This window comes from Pteronotus mesoamericanus, unplaced genomic scaffold (assembly GCF_021234165.1).
Source record: "Pteronotus mesoamericanus isolate MK-2021 breed Mesoamerican mustached bat unplaced genomic scaffold, CSHL_Meso_final scaffold_85, whole genome shotgun sequence".
Lineage (NCBI taxonomy): Eukaryota > Metazoa > Chordata > Mammalia > Chiroptera > Mormoopidae > Pteronotus > Pteronotus mesoamericanus.
The window spans coordinates 42,368,300-42,387,537 of NW_026555329.1; the positions used below are offsets into that span (position 1 = coordinate 42,368,300).

Genomic DNA, 19,238 nt, shown 5'->3' on the forward strand with positions numbered 1-19,238 from the left:
GAAATGGAAGGCATATAATTTTGAAAATACTCAGTGACATTCCAAAGGCACACATTTTAAGTAGAGCATTCCAATTGGGCAACCCCATTACAGAATAAATTAATAATTGAACTGATCAGGTATTAAGAACACGCAAAGGATTTCCCTGAACAATAGATTTTCTACATTCTTTTCATTCTGTAGACTCAAACAAAGTATTTTGATGGATCATAAGCCTTTTATCAACCTATGACCTGGATTTAGAAAAGCTGCAATCACTGCATGCTGACCTTTCATAATGAGCACAGCTCACCTCTCCTGGCTTCCAGCCCCAAAATGAGCTCTAAGGGATAAAATCCAGAAATCAGGAACTACATGTGCTAGGAATTATAACCAAAGTGTAACATAACCCTGTTACATTTGGGCAATAAATTGGCTAGTTCGATGTCATATTAGTTGGAACATATTCCTGTTTATTGTCAAGGGCTAGAGATTGAAGTTAAGTGCTATTGTTGATTTATATTTGCTCTATAGCTACAATATAATGGGTGCCTATCTTTAAAACAAAACTAACAAACATAGTTTTGTTGTAAAGTTAGTTTACAACAAAACTAACTTTATTCATGCGTTTCACATATGTGGCTGCAACTTCATCACATTGATATGTCCCAAGGCTGGCACCAGAGAAAGAATTCTCAGATTAGAAGGCTTTGCTGCGTCCTTTGGCAGAAGCCATTTTTCCGTACCAATGTAGACAGTTCTCAAGCATTCCTTAGAATCCAGGCCAAAGAAAGAGATGACTAGAGACAGGAAAGGTTTACCTCTGGCCACTGATTGAGGCTCAGTTTCCAATTTTTAATTTCTTTTCGTGGATATTTTTTCCAGTATGAGTGACACCTAGAAAGTTTCCTCCTCTAATATCTCTGAACTGTAGGGGAGTGGTCTTACTTCATCCCCATAGGATGGCATTTTAGAACACAATACTCCAACATCAGAGTAAGAAATAGTGCATGGGTCTTTTCTTTATGTGATCACCTACAAATAGAATCATAATGCTTTACACAAATGTATTATATTTATAAACAGGTGCTCCTTAAATATTCTCAATATTCTGGTGAGTTAATCATAATTATGTCCCTTCTCTACTCAAAATATTCTACCACGTCTCCTCTAACTGTAAGGTAATGTCTAAGCTCCTGAGCATGACATTCAGGACCATTCAAGGAATAAAAAGAAAAATAAAGGAACAAAGTTGAATAACATTACAATGTTTTGTTTGTGGCCAATTCACTTCTAGATTGTGGTCCTCCCAGTGCATGATTGCCTTTTAATTCTGTCTCTGTCATTTTCCATTCATGTGACATTGGAGAAACAACCCAATATTGCTAAATATATGAGGAAAACTAGTTTCAGAAATATTAACTAGTTTCTCCATGTCACATGGGAAATGGCAGATGGGATTGGGACCCAGTCTGATTCCAGAGCTGAGCTCCTCTGAGTTCCTGTGAGTCAAGTCACAGTGATTGGGACACAGTAGAAGCTCAATACAAGTTCATTGTTATAATAAGTTTCTCTCCCACATGGCATCCAGAGTTAATGCCCCAGTAATTGGCACCTCATATACTTTGAACAAATGATCAAGTTAATGGCTTCCATATCTCAAATTAGGAAAATGAAACGTAGGGAGGTTAAATGGCCTGCATGATTCTGGTGGCAAAGCCAGGATTAGAACACAAGTGCTTTGATTCTTAGTCTAGTGTTCTTGCCGTGCCAATCATATACCTAAAATTTATAATTAGGGAAAGATATCATTGATAAGAAAAGAATGAACATTTAAACTTCCTAAAATAAGAGATTGCTTGGAGAAAAATTCACCTCATTCCTCTACTGACAGGATTGACAAAGTACCTATTGTCTTAAAAGTAACCTATTATTGTGCTTTAAAACAGAATCTTAAAGTAAAATCCATCTTTCCCTGTAGATGAGTAAAACCAAATTTTAGTAGGTAGGCTTGAAGGGGCTAGAAGCATATTTATGATAAGTAGAGAGGAAATCTATTTTTATTGATTCAATCCTTAGAATATCAGAATGAAAGTAAATGTGTGTGCTTATGCATTATTCTCCTAACCATTTCTCCCCTTTCAATGCCTGTCTTTCTTGAAAATATGGGGCTGGAGGGGAGACCTAGAATTTATAGCAGATTTCTTAGCCCTGATAGGCATAGAATAGTGGGAAGTCACAACTTAAAAAGTCAGATGTAGCCTTAGCCAAAACAAATATATTTGTTAGGTTTCCTTCCTACTATTCTTTTCAGAAACTCATCTAACACTGAAAGTGAACATAGCCTTAAGTTTCAAAAAAGAATGTAAAAGAAAAGAGACTTTTCCCCTTCCTAGTGTTAAGATACCCCATTCAGAGCTTGAGAATAAACCTGCTTCCCTATCAGTGTTTTCCTTTTCTATTAAGCAAGTATTGATTTCTCCTCCCTGTCTTCTGATACGAGAGTCCAAATGACCATGGCCCTTTAGTTTGCTGCCTTCTTTGTGTACGAGCAACTGACAAGGCTGCATGTTTATGACTTGCTGTTGCTGCTGGGCAGCCAACAGGGGGTGCTCACTGCATATTTGGATACAGGGAAAAAGGATTTGATTTAAAACAACCCAGTTTTATTTTTCTGTCTTTCAATGCAAAACTAAAGACTGTAGTTCTCCTCAAACACAGAGATTTTGCAAATATGTTCAGAATCAGAGAGAAGAAATGCACAGGTCAGTGAAGAGGGACTTAGGGAGAGCCAGTATTTACACATGAATCAGGACTGAGGTTCTGTGGGACTTGGCTCCCTGAAGAATTTGGGTCATTGATCATCAATTACATCTGAATTCTCTTGGTTAAGTGACTTACTTTATTGGATAATTTATCAACTTCTTACTTTGTGTACCCAGAAACAGAGTGAGTAGTGAGAAAATATGTTCAAATTTTGCTTTTCAATTTTTCCTCTGTTATTCTTAGCATATCACTTAGCACTCAGTTTCTGCTAACCATGTATAGAATACAAGATGCTGTCATGTGTTCTCATGGGCAGTTTCTTTTAGGAATAAACTTCATGGAGTCCAAATGGCAAATTAAAACAAGGCATTTTGTTATATAACATTCTAAGGAAAACCACACATTATAAGATTAAGGAAAAACTGGAGTGGTGTTAGGATTTAAAGGAGTTCTTATCTACTTTAAATTCAGATTCGGTCTGAATTTATAAAAGCCCTAAAAATACATGTGTCATATTTAAATATTGTCTGATTGTAATGTTTAAAAGATTAAGCTTAAACTTGGAAGGATAATAAAAATAAGTTGCTTAAACATCAACAAATGCTAACAGAAACAAGTTATTTTAAATCATTTTCCTTTGAAGACAGAGATGAAAAAGATCAGAAGCTCTCATTAGAAGAAAATATAGAATGTGGCAAGCCCTATAAAATTTATCAGGATATATTATCAAGAAATACCAGAAGTCACAGGTATATTTTGAGACATTTAATGAACAATTAAAAGTGCTTTCTTTTTATCAGAGTAGTAAATAAGTTTTCCTACAGGATTCTTAAAGCTTTTGTTTTGATTTATACAGCCAAGGCTTTGGTAAGAGTGATGGTCTTGCTCATTATTCAACAAAAACAACAAGGAAAAAATGTGCATCTTAGAAACATACTTTGTTTCCTTTTTCTGGAGGAATAACTTCCAGCTAGAAGACATATTTTGATTAAGATAATATTTTTCCCTAATCAATATTTTTTACCCCTGGGTTATTACTTCCTTGAAGGCTTTTTGCCTTTTTTTCTTCTTTCTAAATTAATCCATGTAGTTTATGAGAAATCATCGGCACTGCCATATGCTGCTGTTTACATTAAATCTTTCCCTTAATATTTACTGCTGGGTGGCAAGGCATGTCTCTAGCTTTTATGGTCTGGCATCAAATCCTGAAATGTGTATTTTATACTTAATTGGAATGGGGATAGGAGTGCAGGAGCAGAATTAACCATTAATAAAATAACACTCCTGTTGGCCAACATTCACTGGTTTCTAAGTGGGTTGGCAATATACCTGAGCTCTCCTTGGTGTGAAACCATACCTATTGTGGTGTGCTTGCTTTATACATGTGCCTAGAATCATGTACTATTAGATCTGCCTCAAATTGTTCTAAAAGTGTCTAAATGCTTATTCTGAATTTTTGTCCTTATTTCATTGCAGACTGGTGGCAAATGATCCACAGACCAGCGCTGATCTGTGGACCACACTTTGAGGAGCCCTGGTCTGGTGTGAGGAGGAAAGAGGGACAGACACTGCCTTCAGCCTTGTCAGCCCCCAGTGTCCTCTGTTTCCTCAAACACTCAGTAGCTAAGTGTTCCTAAAACATGCAACACACACACAGTACTCTAAGGTCTGAGATTAAGGTTCAATATTATGTGCTACCTTAATATTTGGTAAAATTGGGATGGCCTTGAATGGCATAACCACCACAAAGCACCCCTCCCACCTGTTCCCACAGATAAACTTCTGTCCCAAATAAAAGGACAAAGCACAGTTTCTGCTTATTTCTTACTTCTAGGTTTTAGTTCCCTACCATTGCATGGAATTACTTAAAAAAGCCAATCACATACTCCCATGGGAATCAGGGGTGGGCACCCCACCCTCTTGATACTATGAAGACTGCGTCTCACAGATCCTGATTGTTCACTCTGCTGCTGAACGCAGACCCCGTGTGGCCCTGTGTGGTGGGCGGTATTCTCTCCACTGGATTATGAGTATATATAAATCATAAACTGTTGTTGATATCACCTGTCCAGTATGTGTGTCATGTGTTCAGCTATTCCTCTAACCCTACAGATGGGGATACTTCCATTGTCAATAAATAGGGTGCAGTTAAAACAGACATGCCTGCACACACAGAGCTCCTGAGAAGGAAGAGGTCTACCCTAAGCCTAAATTCTTAGGACAGTGCCTTAAATGAGAGTCCTGTGCTCTAAATCGGAGTCTACATTTTCAAATGAGGGGGGAAGAATTAGGAAGAGGAAGATGTGGATCTCCAGGTTTGGAATCAGAAGATTTAAAAGGAAAATGGACAGCATCAAAAATGCCCTGGCATATTATTAGCTTTTTAAAAATGTACATACTTTCCTATTCTTTTGACAGAATCATTGTGTTGTCCAGTGTGATATTGGATGTATTTTTATAAAATGATGTATGTATATTTTTAAAGGGGGAGAATCTTAACATGGTGGCTAGCTTACAGATGCTGATTTATTCTGCCCCATTTCCCCACCTGAGTATCTATGAAATCAAGTGAAGACATGTAGCATTGCAATAGCATTTGCATTCAAAGAATGGCTAGTGTCTTGACAGGAGCAGAGTCTATGACACTTTTGATGGGAAGAGTCAGACAGTTCTCCTTTGTTCTTTTCATTTTCTCCATCCTCATTTGTTCTCCATATACCCAAATCTAAAAAAAATTAATTGTGGTAACATTTAATATGAAATGTGCCATCTTTACCATTTTAAAAAATACAGTTCAATAGGGTTAGGTATATTCACATTACTGTTCAACCAGTCTCCAGAACTCTTCATCTTGCAAAACTGAACCTTTATACCCATTAAACAACTCCCCTTTTCTCCCTATTCCCTGGAAACCACCATTCTACTTTCTATCTCTATGATTTTGAATACTCCAGATAACTCATATGAGTGGAATTATACAGTATTTGTTTTTGTGTGACTGCCATATTTTACAAACATGTAACAATGGTTCAAATTTTTTTCTCTTTTAAGGCCAAATAATATTTCATTGTATGAATATATCATATTTTGTTTACCTAGCCATCTCTCAGTGGACACTTGGGTAGTTTCCACATTTTGGCTATTGTATATAATGCTGATATGAACACAGGGTGGCATATATTTTTTCTAATTGGTGTTTCAGGATTATTGAGATATATTTCCAAAAGTGGGATCGCTGGGTCAAAAGGCAATTCCATTTTTAATTTTTTGAGGAAACTCCACAGTGGCTGCAACAGCCTCCATTCTCATCCACAGGACACTATGGTTCCTTTTTCTCTGCATCCTCTCCAGCACTTGTTTGTTGATTTATTGGTGATAGCCATTCCGGCAGGTGTGAGGTGATGTCTCATTGCAGTTTTAATTTGCATCTCTCTCACGATTAGTGATGGTGAGCATTTTTTCCTATATGTCTATGGGCCATCCATATGTCTTCTTTGGAGAAATGTTTATACAGGTCCTTTGCCTATTTTTTAATTGGATTGTTTGTCTTTCTGGTCTTTGAGTTGTATAAGTTCTTTATGTATTTTTGAAATTAACCCCTTATTAGATATATCATTGGCAAACATGTTTTCCCATATAGTGAGTTCCCTTTTCATTTTGTTGACGGTTTCTTTTGCCGTGCAAAAGCTTTTTAATTTGATATAGTCTCATTTGATTATATTTTTTAATTTTTTTAAATTTATTTACTTTGATTATTTTTTTAATATATTGCTACACGAGGTGTCTGAAATTTCACTGCCTATGTTTTCTTCTAGTATTTTTATGGTTCATAATTTACATTTACATCTTTTTTCCATTTTGAGTTTATTCTTGCATATGGTATAAGTTTGTGGTCTAGTTTTGTTTTATTTTTTGGCATGTACCTGTACAATTTTCCTAACACAATTTACTGAAATAACTGTTTTTATTCCATTGCATGTTCTTGCCTCCTTTGTCAAATATTAATTGACCATGAAGGCACGGGTTTATTTTTGAGCTCTCTGTTCTGTTCCATTGACCTCTGATTCATTTTGAGTTATGTTCTGTATAGGTATTAATTAAGTGTCTGGTCTAACTTCATTATTTTGCATGTGGATATCCAGTTTTCCCAGCACCACTTGTTGAAACATGCATGGTTTTTAAATATGCTTTTACAATTAATTAATTAATTAATATCTTGAAGGAGGCATGTCTCCTCATTTGTATGGTAGAGAGGCATCAGCTGGGGATAGAGGGTGAAATCATCTATGAGTCTGTCTTAATTTTCTTTGCTAGTTCAGTTTGTTCATTAGATTCCATATATGAGTAAATAATATCAGCCTGGGATAGAAGAAAAGAGATAGTGGCTGAACTCACTGGCCTGAAAGGCTGTTTTAACTGTTAGGAAAGAGTTGGGAAGTCAGACCTGAAACAGTTGTATTTACAAAATGCCATATGTGAGATGTGAGTCTGGGTCTTTTTTAGTTATCTCCTGCAATGTGATAAATTACTCTAAATCTTTGTGTCTTAAGCAATGAACATTTATTATACATGTTAGAAATCTGGTTGCCAGTTAGCCATGTGCTTCTGATCCAGGCCTCCCATGAGATTGTAGTCAGGTTGTCAACCTGAGTTGTGGTTTTATCTGAAGGTTTAATTACAGATGGATCCACTTCCAAACTTGCTCACATGGTTATTCACAAAATTCAGCTCATTATGGGCTGTTGACCTGAGGGCTTCAGTTTCATGCTGGGTGTTGGTCAGTTCCTTGCCACACATAGCTCCCCATAGGGCAGTTTACAACATAGCAACTGACTTCCCTCAGTGACTGAGCAAAAGAATATTTCTGGTGAAGCCAGTTTTTCTGAGAACCTGATTTTGTAAGTGGCATTCATTCACTTCTGATACATTCTATTCCCAAGAAACAGGTCATTGAATACCTCACACACTTAAAGGGAGTGAATTATGCAAGAGCGGGAATACAAAGAGGTTAGGATCACTGGGGTCCCTCTGAGAAGATACAATCCAATATAAAATGGTGACCATGGGCCACACAGTTTTGGAGAACGCCATTTATTTTCCATGTCCTATGCCACCACAGGCCGCAGTACAGAACATTTACCAGCACATTCATCCTCCACTGAGGCAATCATAGAGAAGGCCTTGTGTTGAGAAAGAACCACAGCAAGACTGAAGCAGCTTGGATCCACTTTCATGTAGGGGAGAGTTGTCCTCTGCAGTAGACAGTAGATATAGATGAACAAGAAATTTTTGGTTGTATTAAGCCTCTGGGATTCAGGTCCTGTGTTACTAAAGCACATCTTGGCCTTTCCTAAGTCACTTGTTTTCCTCTTTTACTGTTGGCCTTGGTGATAACACTGTGGGGCTATAGAGAATGGGAGGATTTCTGGCTTTCTCACTCCCATTAATTTTTGAAGTGGTTGAGACCAACTAGTAAGAACATGTTGGTTGGAGTAGGATCTCTGTGGAGCCAACAGTGGTAGTCTGGCCTTCAGAGATGTCTCTAGGTTCCTACTCTATTGGTAGATAGGAAGGATGACCTTGACTAATTAAAAATCAGACTTCAGTTAGCCTCAAGTTTCTGTTCTTTGATGCTGAATTTGATAAGAAAGTGGATGAATAGTCACAGGGTTCTGAAGGGGGAAAGATGTTACTCTAGGATTATATAACCAGCCAGTTTAAAAAAAAAATTATTGGCTAAAAAAATAAAAAGTTCTCTGGTCAGAACAACACAAGGGAATAACACCATGGATTCAGCAGAGATTAAATAATCAATACCAAATGTTATGTAATAAAAATTGGAAAATATTATATAATACATGTTTTTACAAAATATATAATGTTCTTGGAGAAAAAGGTCTTCTCATTATTGCAAATGTAAACTATGAGGAAGTAGATACCTGAATAGAGAGAAAAAATAATTAATTCTGAATACAATATCAAAGAGTAACATTTTTAAGAACTTCAGAATCACTCAGTTCTGATGGAAAATTCCATTGCATTATAAATGTTCCAGAACATTAAAGTAAAATATAGAAAGCCATATGCTCCATTTTTATAAAGTTATCTTAACTCAGATATGAACACTTAATAATAGCATGAACATACTGCATATTGATTTTAATATTGCATAAATCATAAATAAAATTCTTTATCATCTTAACCTGGAATAATAATACTACTTACATGTCATGAGAATTACATGAGATAATGTATATACAGCATTTAAAAGAGTTTATCACTTAGCAATTATTCAACAAATGGTAGCTATATTAATTTTGCAACATTTTATAAATATAATATTTTGATGAATTATATTCCATTTTTATAAAGATATTGGCTTTACTAAAATGAATTTATAGGTTTATGATCATCAAAATACAAAGGAGAGACTCCTATGAACTTGAAAAATATTTCTGGTTATTCTTAAGGAATAAAATGGCAATAATAGCAAAGAGAATTTTTAATAGAGAATAATTATTAAAGCATTTTTTCCTAGCAAGTATTACAACATATAACAAAGCAACAATAATTAAAACAGTGTGTAGATATAGATTAGTGGAATAGAATAAAGAGCCTAAATTTATTCTCCTTATTATTTGATTAAAAAAAACCACAGTGACATGGTGAAAGATGAATTATACAATAAATGGATACTATTTGAACAAATAATAACACAAAGCCTCACATCCAATATATCAAAACAAATTACAAATGAAATTAATGTTTAAAAAAAATACCATGCAGGTAAATACATTTAAGTAACCTTAGCATGAAAAAAGTTTTTCTGATTATAAATGCAATGAATAAAAGAAAAAATGATAGATTTGATTAATATATACATCAAAAATCATTTAAAAAGAATAAGTTTATATGAAAATGTTCTTTATTTTTTTAATTTAATCTTTGTTATATTTTTCCCATTACCATTTTGTCCCCTCCCCCCAGCAATCACCACACTGTTGTCCATGTCCATGAGTCCTTTTTTCCTTTTTGCTCAATGGCTCCACTCCCCTTCTTCCCCGACTAGCTGTCACCCTGTTCTTCATCTATGAGTCTGTCCTAATTTTCTTTGCTAGTTCAGTTTGTTCATTAGATTCCACATATGAGTAAATAATACGGTATTTGTCTTTCTTTAACTGGCTTATTTCACTTAGCATAATGTTCTCCATGGCCATCCATGCTGTCACTAAGGATAAAATTTTATTCTTTTCTATGGCTGAGTAGTATTCCATTATGTAAATGTCCCGTAGTTGTTTTATCCATTCATTTACTGATGGACTCTTGGGCTGCTCTTATATGCTGCTGATTGTAAATAATCCTGCAATGAACACAGCTGTGCTTATGTTCTTTTGATTTCGTGTTTTGGGTTCCTTCGGGTATATTTCCAGAAGAGGGATCTCTGGGTTAAAAGGCAGATCCATTTTTAATTTTTTGAGTTATCTCCATACTGCTTTCCACAGTGGTTGCACCAGTCTGCATTCCCACCAACAGTTCAAAAGGGTTCCCATTTCTCCACATCTTTACCAGCATTTGTTGCTTGTTGATTTATGGATGACCGCCATTCTGTCAGGTGTGAGATGATATCCCATTGTGGTTTTAATTTTCATTTCTCTGATGATTAGTGACATTGAGCATCTTTTCATATGTCTATTGGCGATCTGTGTGTCCTCTTTGCAGAATTTTCTATTCAGGTCCTTTGCCCATTTTTTAATTGGGTTGTTTGTTCTTTTTGGTGTTGAGTTTTATAAGTTCTTTATAAATTTTGGATATTAACCTCTTGTCAGATATATCAGCGAGTATCTTATCTCATTCTGTGGGTTGTCTTTTTATTTTGTTGATGTTTTCCTTTGCTGTAAAAAGTTTTTTAGTTTGATGTAGTCTCATTTGTTTATTTTTTTCTTCTGTTTTAATTGCTTGGGGAGATAGATCCAATAAAGTATTGCTGCCTAGTAAGACTAATTTTCCACTGGTTCATGGAACTGTGCAAAATTACTCTTACTAGGCTAAAATCAAGGTGTTGGCTGAGCTGGTTCCCTTTGGAGACTGAGGGGATAATCCATGTCATTCTTTTCTTCAGCTTCTAGAGGCTGTCTGCCTTTCTTGGTTCATGTGGTTTTCCTCATATTACTTCAGCCTCTTCCAGCCAATGTCATTTCTCCGAGTCCTAGAAAATGTTCATCTTTAAAGACGATGTATAAATTAGTAAGAAACCATTCCAAGAGAAAAAAAGAAAAGGCAATTCAAAGGAGAAACTGAAATTATCAATAAGCATATGAAATGTAGTATTTTGTATTAGAAGAAATACTAGATCAAAATAATGAAATACTGTATTTTGCTTGACATATAAAAAACTGATTTTTTAAATGTTAATGCCCAGCACTGGAGAGAATCCAAGGCAACTCTCTCAGGAATTTCTGTGCATAAACATTGCACAGCTGCTGGCCATACTCACTGGGGAGCAGGGAAGGGTTGCAGTCAGTGAGAATGGTCACAGCAGGGGCAGGGGAGTAGCCAAGAACAATGTCAAGACAGGCCAGATGCCCCTTCCTGTCTGTCAGGGCTCTCAAAACAGTAGGCAATTAGCTCCTTGTTATAAAACACATTTATTTATCTCAAATGTGCTTGAGTCAGTCAATAAATTTCTGTTTTAGGCAATAATTTTGTGAATACCTGTTTATATGAAAAATGTCAGGTGCTACTATTAGAGTGATCATTCTTTTTTAATCATGGGATAAAATAGCAGGGGATTTTTTTCTGCCCCCCAATATAGGCAATTCTCTTTGTTAAATTTCTTGCACAGCATTAGATTTAATTAGATGCTAAAACAGGCTTTCCGATCATGAAGAGAAAATTAATGATCCTCCTTACAAAAATACATGCCTTTTTTTTTTTTTTTACTAGAACCAGTACTCAAAGCTTTTAGAAAATTCTTGTATATGGCCATTACTGCATTTTATACCAACTGCTTTAGGAATAAAATGTAATATCTCATGCCTTTTGATGTCAATTGCAACATCAGTGGAACAATTTTGTATCATTTCAAAATAAAAATCACAAACTTTTATGTTCAGAGACTGAAAATGGCATTAAAACAACAGTAGAATTACAGACATTCTCAGCCTCTAACCACTAATTTTCCTGTTTCCACGACATAAGTGTGATTCTGGCCCAGTTGTTTTATATTTAAGACTTGGTATTGCCATCTTTTTGCCTCCCTGCATGGCATGCCTTCAAACGTAATGAAGTGGACTATATAGGGCTTGCATAGCTCTAATTTTAAGCATCTTGTGGGTCTATCAATGCTCATTTACACTGTCTTCACACAAGTTTATCACTATTCTTGGTTTCAGTGACAGGTATTTAAAGATAAATTATGCAGGGAAAGAACCATATTGGTCCAAGAAACTGATTCCTTCTACATCCAGGACTGAGTCCTGCACAGAATTAGGAAATCTGAGAGAGAGAAGAGACTTTCTGAGGACAGAGTCCTTGGGGGAACATATATGTAATTTCCCTTTTTTTTTCTTTTATGATTTTTTTCTAAAAGAGTTACATTAATTCAGGGCTTGCAAACTTAAATGGTCAAAGGGGTCAGCAGTTGACAAAAATGAGTTGTTATGATTTTGTTACATTAACAGTCGTTAAGTGGAGTACAGGATGCTGGATGGTGAGTTCACAGTTCAACAACAGAGCATTAGAAAAACTGAAATAGAGCAGTTTATTATCCACAGGCCCTGGAAGAAGTACAGCATACCGCAAGGCGCCACACATGTAGGTCAAGGCAGAGTCCAGAAGAGAAAGCAACAGAACTTGGGATGCCTGCCTTTATTATGGTCCATAGGCAGAGTGATTTGGGGTTCCTGGACTAGGGTCACCCTGGGCGATTCAAACCAAAAGGGCAGTGTTTTAATCTAAGGGGTGCACAGCGATTGACCACAAGGGCTGTCACATCAAGAATTTACATTTGCTGGGGAGGATGCGGAGAAAAGGGAACCCTAGTGCACTGTTGGTGGGAATGCAGACTGGTGCAGCCACTGTGGAAAGCAGTATGGAATTTCCTCAAAAAATTAAAAGTGGAACTGCCTTATGACCCAGTGATCCCACTGCTGGGAATATAACCTAAGAATCCTAATACACCAATTCAAAAAACCTATGTACCACTATGTTTATAGTAACATTATTTACAATAGCTGAGTGTTGGAAACAGTCCAAGTGCCCATCAGTAGAGTGTGTTAAAATACTGTGGTACATTTACACAATGGAATACTACACAGCAGAAAGAAAGAAGGAATTCATACCTTTTGCAGTAGCACGAATGGAACTGGAGACTATTATGCAAAGTGAAATAAGCCAGTCAGTGAAAGACAAATATCATATGACCTCACTTATAACTGGAATCTAATTAACAAAGTAAACTAATGAGAAAAATAGAACTAGAGGCATGGGAACATGGAACAGACTCATAGCTGTAGGAGGGGAGGGGGAATAGGGGAATGGTGGAAGAGGAAGGGACTAGTCAAAGAACATGTATAAATGACTCATGGACATGGACAACAGTGAGGGGATTGACTGTGGGTGAGGGGAGTGGGCTTGGTGGAGGGAGGCAAAAGGGAAAAGAAAGAAATTGAGACAACAGTAATAGAATAAATAATAACAATTTTTGAAGTCAAAAGTTTTTTTAATTAAAAAAAACAATTTACATGTGTTTGGCAACTGAGCCAAATGGTGTGGCTCAGTTGGCTGGAGCATTGTCCAATAGCCAAAGGGTTGCAGGTTCGATTCCCAGTCAGGGCACATATCTAGGTTGTGCGTTCAGTCTCCAGTCCCTTTACAGAGAATCCAGTGTCTCTGTGTGTAGGGAAAGCAACCAGTTGAAGTTTCTCTTTTACATTGATGTTTCTCTCTCTCTGCCTTTCTCTTCTTTCCTCTTTCTCTAAAAGCAATGAAAAAAATGTCTTATGGTGAGGATTAAAAAAAACAATTTATATTTGTTCGTGAATGCTGTGTACAACATGTGCTTATAGGAAAGGGCTAGTGTCCGTTTAGCATCACTACAGGCTGCTTAGCCAAACAATATGGATGCTGAGGCAGCAATACTATGTTTAGTTTTCCCAACTAAAATTAAGGTTTCTGATGAGTAAGGATATAATTTTGGTACTTCTTTTGAATAATCCATAAAGCTTAATGTAATGTTTTCATGATAATGAGCATTAAAAATGTGGTGAACAAAATAATTTAGATGTTCACATCTGAAGAAAAAGGTAGCCTCGCAAACTTGTAGATCAGATCACCATAGTTATCACAAGAATGTACAATGTAAAACAGGATATTTGTGAAGTGTCTTGTAATGAGTCTCGTGCTTCCTTGACAATGAAGGGCATTATTTATGTGCTGTTGGTACCGAGACTCAGAAATGCCAAGTATATGCTAAATTGAAGCACATCACTAGGGTCCACATAAAATGGAACAGTAAAAATTACTGTAAAGTGACATAATAGACACAGACTTGTAAGATTTAATGGTAGCAAAAATTAAGGTAAAACTTTTCTAAAGAAAGCCATAACTGAAAGACAATCAGAACTTGTCAACAGAGAGGGAGACTTGGTCATCAACTTTGTGCTCCATTATCAATGTCATCCCTATTGTAGAGAAAAATGAGACAAAACAGCATAACCCGGTGGTTTAACATTTGATTTGTTGGTTCATCTACTTAATACTCATGTTCACTAGGTAACTTTTTGTGTGTGTGTGTGTGTGGCAGAAACATTTCTATTATAAACGGAGAGGCCCTCTTCCAGGCAGCCCAGATGAGCAGGGTGGCACTGTCCTGGGGTAAAATAGTCTTGTAGTAGAAGAGGCAGGCCGCTGACCCTCTTCTATCCCTGGGCCCCTGGCCCTGATGCCAGCTTGCTGAGCCTATACTCCTCCTGGAAGTGGGTGAGGGCATCTCCCTGGTTCACCACCTTCACCAGCTTCCTCAGGATCTGATCTTCAGCCTGTCCATTGGCAACTGTCTTTAGGATTTCATCCCAGTTCATGTAGCCTTGCAGCTCCTGGTTCAGCTGCAAATGTTTCTCCTCAAGGCTCAGCTCCTGGACTGTGATCATGAGCTCAGCCTCCCTAGCCACTAGGCTGTTTTTCTTCTGAATTAAGTGTAGCAGTTTTGGGGGACTGCTCTGGTTCCTCAAGGCCAGCTCCAACTCCATTCCCTCCGCCTCCAGCCCCCTCAGAGCAGCCTCAACCTCATTTAGCCACTGCTGCATGGCCTGGACCTTGCAGAATCTCTTCATCTTCTCCTCTTTAGCTCAGCACAGCAGAGTCCACTGCCACATTGGGTGCTCGTTCATGGTTCCTGAGTTTCTGGTGAGGAGTGAAGGTCAGCAGAGCCTGTTCCATGTCTGAGTCCAAAGCTGCATCATCCTCTTCCTTCTCTTCCTCTTCACTGAAGGAAGGTTTCCCTTCTTCCTCTTTCTCCATGGCCTTATGAACGTGAGGGCTCTGGGTTGGCACTCTCCATCCTGCAAAACTGCCCACCAGGGCCTGGAGGGCGAAGGCAGGCAGCTGTGGGGGGCTTGGGTTGGAGGTTCCATTTCCTTGTCAGGGGTCAGATTAAGGAAGGACAACTGCTGGTGTTCTGGGCTGGAGAGGCAGATCAGCCAACAGGTGGACTTTCTGGGGCTTGGGACAGGACTGGCCCCTCCTGAGGGACCATGGGAATTGAGGGACCAGATGTCATGTTATTCTCATCTGGTGTGGGGAGGTCCTGACTCTGTCATTGTCAGGGCCTCTGTCATTGTCATCTTCTTAGTTGCCTGGCTGGGGCAATTGTTGGAGGCAGTAGAAATGTCCATCTCCTGGATCCTGTCCATAGCCACTGGGTCACAATGTGGTCTCACAGACATGGCAACAGAAGCAGCTCTGGTGGTAGAAACAACCATCGACACACAGGTGTTCCAGCATAAAGAGGTGTTCTGTTCCCCACAAAGCGCACACGAGTCCTTGCAGTCAGCCTCCTGGTGTCATGATGGGAGTGTTAGGATCACACCAGACTCTGGAACAGGGGTCTCAGCCTCTATCTACCAGTGTTGCTTCTTGCCACCCACATTCTCTCCATTTTCCTGGGCCCGGGTCCATTGCAGTATCCTCTGCAGTTTTCCAAGGAATAGTACATGACTGGTGGTCCCTGGAGAACCTTGGCTGATAGAGTGTGCCCTTGAAGGTGCTCTGAAAGTGGCTGAGGTAGGTGATGAGGCCCAGTGGGTCACTTTCTAACACCACTGCCTCTGTGGACAACACGGGTGAGATGCTAAGCTCGTGCTCTGCCATCTGCACTACCCAACCGGTCACTTCCAGAGCCCCCACCCCCTACAGCATTGAGGGTTCCAGTAGGCCAGGATGCAGCCAGTTTCCCAAGGCACCCAGAGTCAGCCCATCAGCCCAGGAGGAAGAAAGGTTGGTGACGTGGACACCAGGGTACCCAGCGCCTGCCACTGGCACCAGTGTAGCAGTTCTTCCTGTGTGCCCATCGACCTAGTGTCAGGCTTTCCTGAATTGGTCTTTTTACTCTTCCTCCACCTGTGTTCCTTGGCTATCATGTAATACAGGTCTCATACTTGATTGGGGGACATAGCCTGGAAGTTCAGGTTGGGGTAACTGGTGGTTGGGTCCAGCCCATACTGGGCCACATTGTGGTGCATGTTTTCTGGGGATGTCTGTGACAGGAGTTGGTACAGGCTCTCACACTCTGCCAACACTTCTAGGGGTCCAGTGCCCTCTGCCCACCGTTTTACCATCCAGGTGACATCAAAGGCTGCCAAGAAGCCCTGGGTCACTCCAGTGTCTAGGGGTCAGAAGGGTTCCAGCAGTCCCCTACCAGCCCCAGCAGCAGGCAGATGCCATGCTTCTGTGAGCAAGCAGAGCTACCTGCCCACATCATGCTTGTGAAGTCAAAAGCAGACATGTCAGGCCACCCATGGGCATCTTGGGCAAACTCCAGCCTCCTGAGCTTGCCATGGGTGACGAAGTCAGCAACTGCATGGACAAAGCACTGCAGAGCCTTGGGCTCCACATTGGCACTGCCCAGCAGCTGGTCTGTTTCTGGCCACTCCTGGCATAGCACCCCTAGATGCAGCAGGCACTGTTTCTTGGCTGTCATCACAAAATAGTGTGCGTTGATCTTGTAGTATACAATGTTTTCCAGGTCCATGCCTGTGACTTTGAGCAGGCTCTGGAAGAAGCTCTTGTTATAGACCCTGGCCACACTGCTGGTCTTGGACCCCAGTGTCTCTTCCATGGTGCACCCATTCACACAGTTGATCATGATGCCAATAGCCAGTTTACTGTGAATTTCTCACACTGTAAAGCCTTCAGGGACAAATTTACCTTGAGCAGCAGAGATGAGAACATCAAATTCATAGTTGGCCAGTTGAGCAAGGGGTTGGGTTGGAGCTGGGCACACCAGCCACTCCTCTTTTGGGAGGGAATGGAGGACAATGAAAGTGCCACCGCAGTGAATTTCCATCCCCAGCACTAATGCCACATTCAACAAAAGCAGCTGAAGCTGCAGGATGCTGATGTGGTTCAGGGTGCCTGTGCAGAAGGGCCTGTAGAACTTCTTGGCACCGAGTGTCCGAAGATCATGGATAGTGAAGGGCCAGAGGTGGTGCATGTCGTAGCAAGAGAACTTGGTTTACTTTTCCACCAGTACCATACGGGCCACCAGCAGTGGCCTGCTGCACAGCAGCCTGCAGACCACAAGGTCCAACGCCAAGCATCAGGCACTTCATGTTGGTGCAGGCCCAGTTCTGCTGGTGGACAGGCTGGCCTGCTTGCTTGTCCAGCTTGGTCCAAAGACTTAGTGCTCCAGTAGTTGAGCTGGGCCTTAATCTTGTGCTACTAAGGTGGCCCTCACCAGGCTCCAGCCCCAGGGCCCTGCATAACCCCTGGAAACTGCTCAGCACTTTCTGACACAGCTGGGCCTACAAGATGCTCTCAAAGTGGGCAGGTGCTAGGTTGGGGGAGAAGGGTGAGGCCATGGAGGTCTCTCGGGGTCTCACAGAGAAGAGAGCAGCTGGGTGGAGGCAAGTGGCTGAATCTGGACTGCAAAGTCTGGAGAGGGGCTGAGCGGTACTGGAGTGAGGAAAGACAGGCTGGAGGGCTGGGAAGGCTTTTGGAGCTCCCCTGTTAGCATTTCCCCAGAAGTGCACCCTCACCCCGCTTCCTCACCCCACAGCAGGCAGGGGCACATTAGGTAACTTTTTAATTTTGCCTTGTCTTAGGATTAAGCTCTTTTATAAGACTTTCTTTAGTCATGTTAATGCCAGAATTTTGGTACAAATGACCTTCATTTCTCATCATAAACCAACAAATGGGTAGTTCTAGTGCTTACTTAGTTTTTCCAACATTTTAGTTTTTCAGAATTTCCTCAGCCCTGATCACTCCAGTATGCTAAGAAGAGTTTCTGATTTAGGTACTCCTCTGTGAGGTACTCCTCCTAATCTAGTCAACCTGTCTCATTTCACTTCTATCATGTTCATATTCGAACTTCTACATGACACACCAACATGATAATTTGAACATATATAATCCATTTTCTTCTTCATTCTTATCTCCCCAGTAGTCTAGTTAGATTTATGGTGTACCTTAGTTACTCATTAATTCATCATTTATCAAGAATGCATGACATCTCTACCTTTGTGCTGCAGGAGCTGATACTGACCCTGCCACAGTGGGTTTTGAACCCATCTGAGTCATGTGCAACTATTAGGTTTGTTTAAGTTGGTACTGGTAGCCACTAATATCAACTCTCTTATAGTTAGCTAATACTCCATAATTTGGTTTTTAAAGACAGCAAAGTCTCAGGAAGAGTGCTACCATCCACACAAACATTTGTTAGATAAACACGTTTAGCAAACAGGTACATAAAAACCATTATACAACTCATTCTGTGATTTGTGAACACCTTGAATGGGAAGCTCACTTGAAAAAAATATAGCCACAGTTCCAAGATATCATTTAGTTTACCTGATAATTGGCAGCAGACAACCATTAGCCTTTAAAATTGAGACTGGAATCACATCCCAGGTGCCATCTTGAGAGTTTGCCAGTTCATGTAAGGTAAGGGCATACCTAAAGTAATTTACTCAATCTACATGTCTCAAATACCACTTGTTTAACTAACCTAGCCATTTTTATCATTCTGTACACTAATGATCAAGCCAATAGTTTCATCAACACAAATTCGTTTTGATACTCAATGTGTACATTACCGAAGTGCCTAGTTTAGATTGTAGATAAAGATGGGGGGGGGGTAGGGGAAAGTGGTGGAAGGAAAATGGAGACAAATCTATTTGAACAATAAAAATAAATAAATAAAAAGATGGTGCCCTATCATAAAAAAAAAAAAAGATAGCTGTAGCCTCTGGGTAGTTCTGGCCTTTCTGATTAAATGC

General features: G+C 39.4%; 1 pseudogene; it reads right to left on the bottom strand.

Moving 5' to 3' along the window:
• Nucleotides 1-14,663: 14,663 nt before the first annotated feature.
• Nucleotides 14,664-17,831, bottom strand: LOC129062983 (F-actin-monooxygenase MICAL1-like; annotated as a pseudogene).
• Between the last annotated feature and the right edge of the window lie 1,407 nt (nt 17,832-19,238).